The sequence below is a fragment of the Wolffia australiana genome, chromosome 11 (assembly GCF_029677425.1).
Source record: "Wolffia australiana isolate 7733 chromosome 11, ASM2967742v1".
Taxonomy (NCBI): domain Eukaryota; kingdom Viridiplantae; phylum Streptophyta; class Magnoliopsida; order Alismatales; family Araceae; genus Wolffia; species Wolffia australiana.
This window is the reverse complement of record NC_135845.1, coordinates 4,382,747-4,395,791: the sequence shown is the minus strand read 5'-3', so window position 1 is coordinate 4,395,791 and position 13,045 is coordinate 4,382,747. Positions and strand designations below refer to the sequence as shown.

The 13,045-nt window shown below is 36.8% G+C and overlaps 1 pseudogene; it reads right to left on the bottom strand.

Moving 5' to 3' along the window:
- Positions 1-2,599: 2,599 nt before the first annotated feature.
- LOC144709952 (small nucleolar RNA R71) lies at positions 2,600-2,696 on the bottom strand (annotated as a pseudogene).
- Positions 2,697-13,045: the final 10,349 nt, after the last annotated feature.

The following is a 13,045-nucleotide window of genomic DNA, read 5'->3' as shown; positions in this document are numbered from 1 at the left end:
TATTTATGTGTTTTAATGACTATATTTCTATGTTATCATATTAAAATAAAGATAGATCATTTAACCTTTCATTTTATTATTAATTCTGATTTTTTATCATTTTTTATGGAATTTAACTTCATTTCAGTGAAGAAATATTTTTTATAGGGTTTTAAATACTTGGCTAAAGGTTGGTAAGTGTTTCCATGATTTTTCTGGAATTTTCCATATTTTTATATAATTTTTTTACCATTATATAGCCAAGAAATGATTTTTACATATTTAAATAACACATATATTATTTATTTGGCATTTATAATATATTTAAATATTTACTAAGGAGTATCCACGTCATTCGCCCGGGCGAATAAATGGATATATTTATTTAAATAAGAATAAAGAGAGAGAGAGAATGAGTGGTTATTATTATATAATAAATAGAGAGAAGAGAGAGAGAAGAATAGTCAACATAAGCGGCTATAATTTAAAATATATAAAAGAGAGAAGAATAGTCAACATAAGTGGCTATGATTTAAAATATTTAAAGAGAGAAGAGAGAGAAGAATAGCGGCTTATGATTTAAAATAAAAGAGAGAAGAATGGTCAAAGATTACGGCTAAGAGAATAAAAATATATATATATATTTTTTAAAAAAAGACCTTTTGTCCTTTTCTTTTGTTTTTATTATTTCAGGGTGACGTGGAGAATTCCTAGCCGTTCAAATGACGAAATCACTTGCCAATGATTGAGTGCGTACGACGCGCACAACAACGTGTCAGGGCGTGATCCGAGAAAGCGGAAAACGAGAACTAATCATGCTAGCCAATCAAAACGCGCCATTTCCAAGCTTATTGGAGGAGAGATAAATAAATCCAACGGCTCAGATTTTTTCTCACTAAAACCTTGATATCTTGAGATCTACATGTCCGATTGGGCTGAAATTTTGAGGGTAGGTTCGTCTTTTCCCCCTCTACAATCCAGACGGTTGGATCTTTAAATGGAGGTCTGGAAAAGGGCGAAAATCACTTTTTGGAGGCTCTCCCCAAGCAATTGGCCAGGAAGGACACAGGAGGCATTCTGGAATGCGTCAGATCTGGATCTCTTTATCAAATTTGTAAGTTTCTGAATTGTATTTGATCATCTTCTAGAACGATTCGAAAACGCCTTGGCATGGGCGAAATGTACATGCCCTAGATTCATGTTTTGAATGCATCAGCACTTCTTTTTGATTTGGATTCGAGATCTGACTTTTGATAATTAATTCTTAATCATTTTAGGACATTTCTGCTTCATTACATTTTTAATTTAGGGTCGAAATTGGGGCTTTCCCCAATTTCTTCACTTTCTCTCTCTAGGTTAATTTGATTTGTTTCTCTCTCTAGATTTCGGTTTTTAGGAATTTAATTTAATATATAAAAAACCCAAAAATAAAATTTGAACCGAAAATTCATCCATTTTGAACTCCAATTCAAAAATCACTTTCTTGATTATTAAATTCCCAATTTTAATTCTGAAAATTATTATAAATTTTATTAAATTGGGAAATTAATAATTTATATTTTTATGAGCTTAAAATAATAATAATATTCTTATCTGGAATTATCTGACCGAAATCAAAATTAAGTTTTACTTAATTTTGATTATTTTAAGAATATTATTTAATATTAATTGAATTAAATATTGCAAAATTCAAAATTACTTGACTTGATTCATAAAAATTGTTTGAAAATTCTGAATTGTTGCCTCCTTGCGGATCGACCCCTTGCTTGCTCTATATTATTATTTAGTAATTAAGGGAATTATAAATTTATTGCATAAGTCTAAAAAGCGCAACGACCACGTAATTTTACGTGATTTTTCGGCTTATCAATTGGCGCCTCTGCCGGGGACGCACGGTTTGAATTTTGAAATTATTCTGTGTGGATTCATTACTCTTTATTTTTTATATTAAGTCTTGGATTGAGCTGAATTTTGCAATTATTTTGTGAATTTTGATGAAATAGTGAAATTGAAAAAAAAAATTCATCATTGCATAATTAATTTTTCTTGTTCATCAAAACTGATTATTTTTTATATTGATGTGTTTAACATTGCATGTTCGGTAGGAGATCTTTAAAACCTCATCTCGTGAATCTTGAAACAGTTAGTAGAACTCCTAGTTTTGATTGTATTTTTGAAAGCTCCGAAGGTGAAAATCAGCATTTTTGTGACTTAATGGAGAATAATCAAAATTTTGGGGTTGAACAGGGTGTTAGAAGAATGAGGTTGAGAGAATTTTCTGACCCTATAGAGAGTGAAACCTACACTAAAATATCTGCTCCTTTACCAGAAAATGTTAATTTTAGAATTGACCCGAATATGATTAATCAATTGCCTACATTTTATGGAAGATTTAATGAGGAGCCTTATGAGTTTTTGGAAGAGTATAACCAGATTTGTTCTGCTTATAGTTATGCAGGTGTTCCTCAGGAAATTCTCAAACTAAGGTTATTTCAGTTTGCTTTGAAAGATAGGGCAAAAGATTGGTTTAAAGGGGTAGGTCAAGAATTTCAATCTTGGAGTGAAATGCAAGCTTGCTTTTTAAAGAGATTCTTTTCTTATGGAAAGACATCTTCAATTAAGAAACATATAAGAGATTTTTGTCAAGGAACTGACACTTTAGGAGAAGCATGGGAGAGATTCATGTCACTCACTAGGAAGTGCCCACATCATGGCATACCATCTCATGAATTGGTTGAAATTTTTTATGGTGGATTGAATGATCAGGAAAGGCATCTAGTGGATATATCTATTGGAGGAATGTTCCTTGATACCCATGCAGATGAATCCATGAAATTGATGGAAAAATTAGTAGAAGATTGGACATACCGTCAAAGTTTTTCGTACACTAACCGAAGTGCAGGTCCCAAGCGTGGAGGAATCATTGACGTCAAGGCAGTTGAACCGGAGATCAGGATTGATAAGCTAGAAAGATAAATGAGCAATATTGGTAAAACAGTTAAAGATATGAGCAATGATATTAAATCTTTTTTGCAGGAGTCTAAAGGAAAGGCGAATGCAAACGAGGGCAACAATTCCACTAACAACCCTTGTTGTTTTTGTTCTAGTGAAGAACATTCTGATGAGGCTTGTCCTATGGTTGAACAGGTTAATGTATTTGGGAGACAAGATGCAGGTCAAAACCAATGGAATGCACGACCTAATCAAAATTGGAGCAAAGGAGGAAACAACAATTTCGCCTCAAAGCAATTCGCCCCGCAACCATATCAGCAAAATTTTCAAAATTTTTCTAAGCCCTTTTACTCTCGTCCTAACAACAATAATGACAACACTAACTCTACTTTAATGGATTTTATCAGGGAAATGCAGGAAGAGAGAAAAAGCATGCATGAGGAAAGGAAGATGTTGATGCAAACTTTAGAAGAGCACAAGAAGGAAATTGAGATGCTCAAGCGAGGACAAGGGATTCAAGCACAACAACCTGCTCTCAGGATGAAAGGTAAATCAGAAGAAATCCTTCTAAGAGAAGGACATCCAGGTCAACTCCCTACCCAACCTAATATAAATCCTAGAAATATCATGTTGTGTGTAGATAGAAATTTAGAATCATCATGTTGTGTGTCTTCCGAAATTTTAAATGAATCTTGCATTGGTGAAAATAATAATGTTGCATCATGTCATGATTTTACAAATAATATTTTACATGGCTTTGAAGAAGATATGATTAATGATGAACATGTGAGTGTGATTTCAAAATTACGAAGTGGGAAGGTTTTGTTAGATACTCATAAAAAAAATGTAGGATTGTCGGAGCATCAAGATAAAGAAAATGGAGAGATGGAAAATGATCAACAAGATAAGGGTGGCCAGGATGAGGAAAGGCATCCACGAATGGCAGACCCTAATCCAATTGATTATAGACCACCCATTCCATTTCCTAGTGCTTTAAATATATCCAAGCAAAAACCTGAAAATTCTCATTTGCTTGAAATATTTAAAAATGCAACCATCACTATTCCACTGACTGAGGCAATACAAAATATTCCTTCTTATGCAAAATATGTGAAGGAACTATGTACACCTTCTAGAAAGCAGAAAAGGGTACAACTTTCTGAAAATATCAGTTCAATTTTATTGAATGATATTCCTAGGAAAAGAAGAGATCCGGGTGCTCCTCTCATTAAATGTGAAATAGGAGGCATGGTTTTAGTAAATGACTTCTTGATTCAGGAGCTAGTGTAAACATAATGCCTAAAGCTTTGTATGATAAATTTAAATTTGGTGAGCTTGAACCTATTTTTCTTGAATTACAATTAGCCGATGGTTCAATTAGGCAACCTTATGGAAAATTAGAAGATGTCATAGTAAAAGTGGAGAATTGTAAATTTCCTGTTGATTTCATAGTTGCAGATATGAAAATAACAGGAAATTTGAGCCATGCCCTATCATTTTAGGTCGACCATTCCTAGCTACGTAAAGCCACAACGGATTGGGATAAGTACAGTGGAACTTAAAGTAGGAGATGAAAAAATTGAACTATCTATCTCCAAATTAATGAAATACCCTAAAGACACAAGTGAAGATGTTTGCTTTCTAGGGTTGGTAGAAGAAGATGATTTTGATTTTGATCCATGCTCTTATGATTTATTTTCTTGTGAATCTAATGAATGTTTGAATGAAAAATCTTCCATACCAACAAATATTTCTTTGCATTCTGAAATTGAACTTAAGCCTTTACCATCATCTCTGAAATATGCTTATTTAGGACCATGCAAGTCTTTTCCTGTAATCATATCATCATTGTTATCATCTGAACAAGAATTAGAGCTTTTGAATGTCTTATGTACTTATAAATCTGCTATAGGATGGACAATTGATGACATTAAAGGCATCAGTCCAAATATTTGTGAGCACAGAATTTTTCTAGAAGAAAATTCTAGGGCAACAAGGCAACCCCAAAGGCGACTTAACCCGCACATGTTGGAGGTTGTTAAAAAGGAAATCATGAAATGGCTAAAAGCTGATTTTATTTATGCCATTTCAGATAGCCCATGGGTAAGTCCTATTCATGTAGTACCTAAGAAAACAGGAATAACAGTGACTAAAGATGAAAATGGTAATGAGGTACAAACTCGAGTAGCTTCTAGTTGGAGAGTATGCATTCATTATAGGAAGCTTAATTCTGTGACTGAGAAAGATCATTATCCATTACCATTTATTGATCAGATTCTTGAAAGACTTTCAGGTCAAAATTTTTATTGTTTTTTAGATGGATATTCAGGTTATAATCAAATTGAAATTAACAAAAGTGATCAAGAGAAAACAACATTTACATGTCCAGTAGGTACTTTTGCATTTAAAAGAATGCCTTTTGGGTTATGTAATGCTCCAGCTACTTTTCAAAGGTGTATGACTGCCATGTTTTCTGAATTAGTAGGGGATTGCTTGGAAATTTTTATGGATGATTTTTCAGTGTTTGGTTCCTCATTCGATATTTGTCTATCTAATTTAACTAAGGTTTTGCAGATATGTGTACAGAACAATCTGGTTCTAAGTTGGGAGAAATCCCACTTTATGGTGGAGGAGGGAATTGTCCTAGGCCACCATATCAGCAAGGATGGGCTAAGGGTGGACAGGGCCAAAGTCGAGGTTATCAAGAACCTCCCCCTGCCCACAACCCTAAAGCAACTTAGGGGATTTCTAGGGCATGCTGGCTTCTACAGAAGATTTATAAAAGATTTTGCTAAAATTTCTAAACCCTTAACTAATTTACTTTCTAAAGATACACTATTTGTTTTTGATGAAAATGCTAAAGCATCCTTTTTGCAGATTAAAGAAGCTCTAATTCAAGCACCTATTTTGCAAGCTCCAGATTGGGGTAAGCCTTTTGAAATTATGTGTGATGCTTCTGACAATGCAGTGGGAGCAATTTTAGGACAAAGAGTGGATAAGAAGCCAGTTGCCATCTACTATGCAAGCAAGACTCTAGGAGGAGCACAAGTAAATTACTCAACTACTGAAAAAGAATTGCTTGCTATTATTTTTGCCCTAGAAAAATTTCGTTCTTATCTTTTAGGTAGTAAAATAATTGTGTTTTCAGATCATGCAGCTTTAAAGTTTTTACTGAATAAAAAAGAAACCAAACCTAGATTAATTCGGTGGATTTTACTTTTGCAAGAATTTGATTTGGAAATAAAAGATAAACGAGGGATAGATAATACTGTTGCAGATCATCTTTCTAGATTATCTACAGAATTATCTATTCCTATTCATGATGGTTTTCCCGACGAATATATTTTAAAAATTCAAAGTAAAAGGCTTCCATGGTACGCTCATATTGTGAATTTTCTTGTCACAGGATTAATACCTAATGATTGGGATATGAATGATAGAAATAAATTTTATAAAGATATTAATTACTATTATTATGATGAACCTGAGCTTTTTAAATTAGGTGTTGATCATATTTTTAGAAGGTGTGTACCGGAGGAAGAACAATGGAGCATTTTAGATGCTTGCAATTCTTCTTTATGTGCTGGACATTATGCTCCTAAATTGACTGCATTTAAAGTTTTAAACTGTGGATTTTTCTGGCCAACTCTATTTTCTGATGCTTTTAAGTTTTGCTCTAGTTGTTTAAAATGTCAAGCAGCGCTAAATATCAAAAAAAATGATAGAATGCCACTACAGCCTATCATTGAAGTAGAAATATTTGACCTATGGGGGATTGATTTTATGGGACCATTTCCTAATTCAGATGGGCATGAGTACATCTTAATGGGAGTGGATTATCTTTCCAGATGGGTTGAGGCAATCCCCACTAGGTCAAATGATCATAAAGTAGTGCTTAAATTCATTCAACAACATATATTTTGCAGGTTTGGTTGTCCTAGAGCAATCATAAGTGATGGAGGAAGCCATTTTAATAATTCTCAATTCAGGACCATGCTTAAAAATATGGGGTTCAACATAGAATCACTACCCCATATCATCCACAAGCAAATGGTCAAATTGAGAATTCAAATAGGGAGATTAAAAGATTATAAAGAAGATTATTAGGCCTGTTGGAAAAGGTTGGTCTAGCAGATTATATGATGCTCTATGGGCTTATAGAACTGCTTACAAAACACCTTTAGGGATGTCTCCTTACAGGGTTGTTTTTGGTAAAGCATGTCATCTTCTGGTTGAAATAGAACATAGAGCTTATTGGGCTATTAAGAAACTTAATCTCTCTTTAGATGCAGCGGGAAAACAGCGGTTATTGCAGATGCATGAACTCCAGGAGCTAAGGAACGAAGCTTACGAAAATTCAAGAATCTATAAAGCCAGGATGAAGCACTTCCACGACAAGAATATTAACCGAAAATTAAAATCAAGATGGGATGGGCCATTTACAATTTCTGACATATATGATAATGGAGCTGTTTTGATTTTTGATCTTAAGAAAGGGAAGGAGTTCACAGTTAATGGTATGCGACTTAAGCCATATGTGGAAGCAGAAGATATATCGCAACCTACGGCAACAATAACGCTAAATCTGATCGAAACCACCATACAGGAAGCATAAATCTAGGATTTTGATTTCACTACTTTTCTCTTTTTATTATTGAATTTTGATTTTGCAAATAAAGGAATTAACCTAATTCCTAGCTCGTAATTTTTCTTTGATTTTGTTTTCAGTTTATAGCTTTTCCAGAATAAAGAAGATGATCAAGTACAATTCAGAAACAACACGAGATGTCGACTCATCATTAGTAAGTCCTTCAAAGATCACGCCAAGCAGGTTTGCAATTCTGAACTTCTGAATTTCAATTTTGATCTTTTTCCCATGCATTGAGGACATTGCATAATTTAGTGGGGGGGAGAGAACATTTCATGTGTTTACATTGCATAATGCAAACCTTTACTTTTCTTTATGTCATATAAATTCCATGTATAAATGAAACCCACCTTTAGGAGATATTCTTCATCCATGAATTCGAATTACATGTGTAGGGAAGTTTGGCTTTATATAGCGGATCATGATCATGCAAAGATGGGACAAACTTTGATTTTGGATGATATGAGAGTTGATTTCCAAATGGCTAGGTTATCTAGTGGGTGTGTAGGGGATAGGAAAATCAAAGGATTGAAGCACTATGGTTCAATATGCTAGAGAGTTGAGTGAATTGAGGAACCCCATCGCGCCACCAATAAATGAGCCGATCCTACTTGATTGTTTTCATTCTTCCATTGAGTCAATCTTACTGTAGGCTGGAAGATAGGCATTTCTCTAAGTCCTTAAGCACAGAATTCCCTTTTCTTGATCTACCTTATGCCATTTGCCATACCATTCTACTTATCATGCTATCCACATTATCATCTATTTATTCAACCATGAGCCAATTTTTCCTATCCACTTGTTGATTTTTTTTTTCTAACCTAACAGCCTTTCATGGATGGTAGCCATCTCCCAAGCCACTCTATCTCTCTTTCCATGGGATCACTTTTATCCCACCTCTATCTCCAATTCTGTCTAAATTTCACTCTTCATATTCTTATTAACTCTTCTTCTCTCAAATGATTTTTTCAAACAAAAAAAAAATCATGCCCTTATTAGAGTCAATGATAAGTATGTTTGTATTTGCTTCTTCAAAATATTTAGTAGTTTTTTTTTTACCCCTTTCAAAAAAAAAAAAAAAAAGTGGAAGTCCTCAAGCTCAAGAAAAAATATGAGGAAAATTAAAAAAAAATAAATATTCATTCAAAGAAAACAAATGGGGTTTTTTGTGATAGGGATTATTGGTAGATTGATTTTTGCTTTGAATTATTGATTCTAGTAAGGGCATTTTTCACTATATCTTCTTTCTATTTCTTTCTCACTTCGTCTAAGTCTTGGGAGAAGGCAACTTGAAATGAGACATCTTTGATATACCCTCCATTCGCGACCCATCTCTTCACCTTTGAGCCTACGTTTTTCATTCATTCTTATGCTCTTACCCATGCCATCACACCACTTGATATTCTGTGCTAACTGGGAGGCGGAGAATGTTTAAATTTCATCTTATAGTGGGAGGAAACGTAGTGGAGAATTTGAACACAAGTAGCCGCTACCCGTGAGAGAGTGATCTTGTTATGAGAGGGAAAGGCCCACCACTTGATGAGTGCAGTGAGGAGCATTATGGATCATAGTGTAATATCTAGAGAGAAGTACATCTTTCTACTCATTTCATTAGCTCTATCCAAACCATGAGGACGGCACTCATATTCCTCACAATGTGGAATCCGAATTGTCGAAGAGAGTTTCGTTTAAGCATGTTATTGATAATTCTAACACTTCATACAGATGAATGAGTATTGATGGATGAAGAAGTCATCTAAAGAAATAATGGTACATTGCTAAGGGACTAGCAATAATTTAAGTGGGGGGGTATGATAACTTGCAAATTAACATGATTAATTAATGAATTTTATATTATATTTATGTGTTTTAATGACTATATTTCTATGTTATCATATTAAAATAAAGATAGATCATTTAACCTTTCATTTTATTATTAAATCTGATTTTTTATCATTTTTTATGGAATTTAACTTCATTTCAGTGAAGAAATATTTTTTATAGGGTTTTAAATACTTGGCTAAAGGTTGGTAAGTGTTTCCATGATTTTTCTGGAATTTTCCATATTTTTATATAATTTTTTTACCATTATATAGCCAAGAAATTATTTTTACATATTTAAATAACACATACATTATTTATTTGGCATTTATAATATATTTAAATATTTACTAAGGAGTATCCACGTCATTCGCCCGGGCGAATAAATGGATATATTTATTTAAATAAGAATAAAGAGAGAGAGAGAATGAGTGGTTATTATTATATAATAAATAGAGAGAAGAGAGAGAGAAGAATAGTCAACATAAGCGGCTATGATTTAAAATATATAAAAGAGAGAAGAATAGTCAACATAAGTGGCTATGATTTAAAATATTTAAAGAGAGAAGAGAGAGAAGAATAGCGGCTTATGATGTAACTAAAATTTTAAAAATGTGAAAAGAAAACTTTCAATTTTACTGGACTTTGTGTTTATACGTCCATAATTTCTCGGCCAATAAACTAATTGGTACAAACAAATTCTTACATCCCCTGACAAGTCTCAACAAATTAGTTGTCAAACTGCATTTAAAAAAAATATTGGGTAAATAGCACGGCACATCCCAAACCATGTCCAAAATCTGCGAGTTAACCTTAGCTTTTTTTTTGGCACGGTATATCCCAAACTCGCTAAGTCGACTGCGATATATCCCGATGATGACGTGAAATCCATCGTGGCTGCCAGGTGGATCTCCGGCCAGATTTTGACCTGGCGGAACCCACCTGGCAGCCACGCTGGATTCCATGTCATAAGGGGATATGTTGACCTGCCAAGGGTTTAACTTAAAGAGAGAGGCATTCTAGAGAGAGAGAAGGAGAGAGAGAGAAGCAGGCTAGAGAGAGAGGTTCTAGAGAGAGAAAGAGCGGTGTTCTAGAGAGAGAGGCATTCTATTGAGAGAGAAAGGGAGAGAGAGGCGCTCTAGAGAGACCCGACCGGATCGAATCGCGCGGGAGAATGCAGGAAAGAGAGTGAGAGGGGGGGGAGAGAGAAAGAAAGTGAGATTAATCAGCTTGCCGACTAATAAAAGATCTTCGGCTTAGGCCGTTTCTCCTTCCCATGTTCTCTCCTTCTCTCCTTCTCTCCTTCTCTCCTTTTCCTCTTCCTCGTTCCTCTTATGCGCAAAGTCTGAAGATCGCACACAAATGCCACAGGAACTAAGAAGTTTTGGCATGTCCCTAATTACATTATTCTTTTATGTGGTCTTGATGAGTGTCCGTGAGGAATGTCCGGAGTTCAGAGGGAGGGCGGGTCGCCTCTGGTTGGAGAGCTTGACGCGCTTCGTGACGCCTCGGGTCGCCGTCACGGCGCCGCCGCCATCGGTCGAGCCTTTCTTGCCCGCGGGTTCTTCTCGGTCGAGCCGCTGCCTCGACTCGGCTTCCTCCCTGCTTGAGAAGTCCGGTTAGACGGTGTTTTCACCGAGATTGAGCGTTGGCCAACTTACAGGGGAGCCTGGGCGAGGCCGTCGGGGCTGAGGTTGATGTTCAAGAAGTGGAGATAAGAGCGGGAGAGATCAAAGCAGAGATTGCTGAAGTCGAAGTCGTCTTTCCCCGCCCCGGTCTTCTCTCCGATGTCAGAGCCGGCCCGCTACTCACGTTGACAAGTGTGGTTGAGCCCCGTTGACTCTCTTCAGCCCTCTCCTGCCAAGGAGTCGAGTCGGGCAGCTGCACGAAGAGAATCTTCGCCACAGACGATGCTCAAGAAGACGGCTCTCTGAGCTAACTTCCTTGGGAAGCGCCGCTGAGCGGAAGAACAGCGGCTTGCTGTCCCGCATTCAGAGAAAAGGTCGGGGATACGGAATCCGAGCCGGGAACGCTTACTACGATGTCCAAGAACATCGCCAGAGATGAAGAGAGTAAGGAGAAGGGAGATCGATTTCCGGTTGCTCACCTGGAGAGGGAGATTGGAGGGTTGCCCGATGGCCATTGCCGGGGATGAAAGATGGCTCATGCGGGAGCGGAGCGGACAGAAATTTAGAGGCGCGAGGGGGCGCCACTAAGGAGTGGTAGGCTTGAACGGCTTCGTCCATCCGGCGGATGACAGCGTCTACTAGTTGCTTCTCCCGGTTGGGTCTCTCTAGAGCGCCTCTCTCTCCCTTTCTCTCTCTGTAGATTGCCTCTCTCTCTAGAACACCTCTCTTTATCTCTCTAGAATATTCTCTCTCTAGCCTGCTTCTCTCTCTCTCTCTCCTTCTCTCTCTCTAGAATGACTCTCTCTCTTTAAGTTAAACCCTTGGCAGGTCGACATATCCCTTATGACTGCCAGGTGGGTTCCCCCAGGTCAAAATCTGGCCGGAGATCCACCTGGCAGCCACGATGGATTCCACGTAATCATCGGGATATATGGCAGTCAACTTAGCGAGTTTGGGATATACCGTGCCAAAAAAAAAAGCTAAGATTAACTAGCAGATTCTGGACATGGTTTGGGATGTACCGTGCTAATTACCCAAAAATATATAAATTTCCCATTTTTCTATGAATAAATAATTCTTTAAATTTTCAATCAATACCTTAAATTATAAACTATCTACATGCGAAATTTTAGGTCCATCATTTTATTATCATAACATTTTAAGCCATACATCTCATTAAATTAATATGAAATTAAATTAATATGAAATTAAATTAATATTAAATTATAATTGTATGAAAAATTCTGTCACGGACGTCATTCGTGACGGATTAATCGTCACGTCACTTGTCCGGACCACCCCGTCACCGTCACCATCACGGACCCTCTGATTAGTCACCGTCACCGTCACGTCATCTGTCACGTGACCATCATGGGGACGCGTGACGTGACGAATGCCGATCCCTAATTGAGAGAGAGTGAGAAAGAGATTGAGAGAGAGACATTGAGAGAAAGATTGAGAGAAAGAGTGTGAGAGAGACATTGAGAGAGCGAGAGGTTGAGAGAAAGAGAGAGTGTGTGAGAGAGAGATTGAGAGGAAGGGAAAGAGAGAGAGATTGAGAGAGAGTGAGAGAGTGAGAGAGAGAGACATGGAGAGAAAAAGAGGGCGATTGAGAGAGAGAGAGATTGAGAAAGAGAGAGCCATTGTGAGAGAAGAGAGAGAGAGAGAGAGAGAGAGAGAGAGAGAGAGAGAGACATTGAGAGAGAAAGAGAGAGAGAGAGAGAGACATTGAGAGTGAGAGAGACATTGAGAGAGAAAGAGAGAGAGAAAGAGAGAGAGAGAGAGGTTGAGAAAACGACAAAGTGTGAGAGAGAGAAAGGGAGAGAGATTGAGAAAACGAGAAAGTGTGTGTGAGAGAGAGAGAGTGCGAGAGAGACAGTGAGAGAAAGAGAGAGTGTGAGAGAGACATGAGAGAGAGAGAGAGAGTGCGAGAGAGACAGTGAGAGAAAGAGAGAGTGTGAGAGAGAGAGAGATTGAGAGAACGAGAGTGTGTGAGAGAGACATAGAGAGAGAGAGA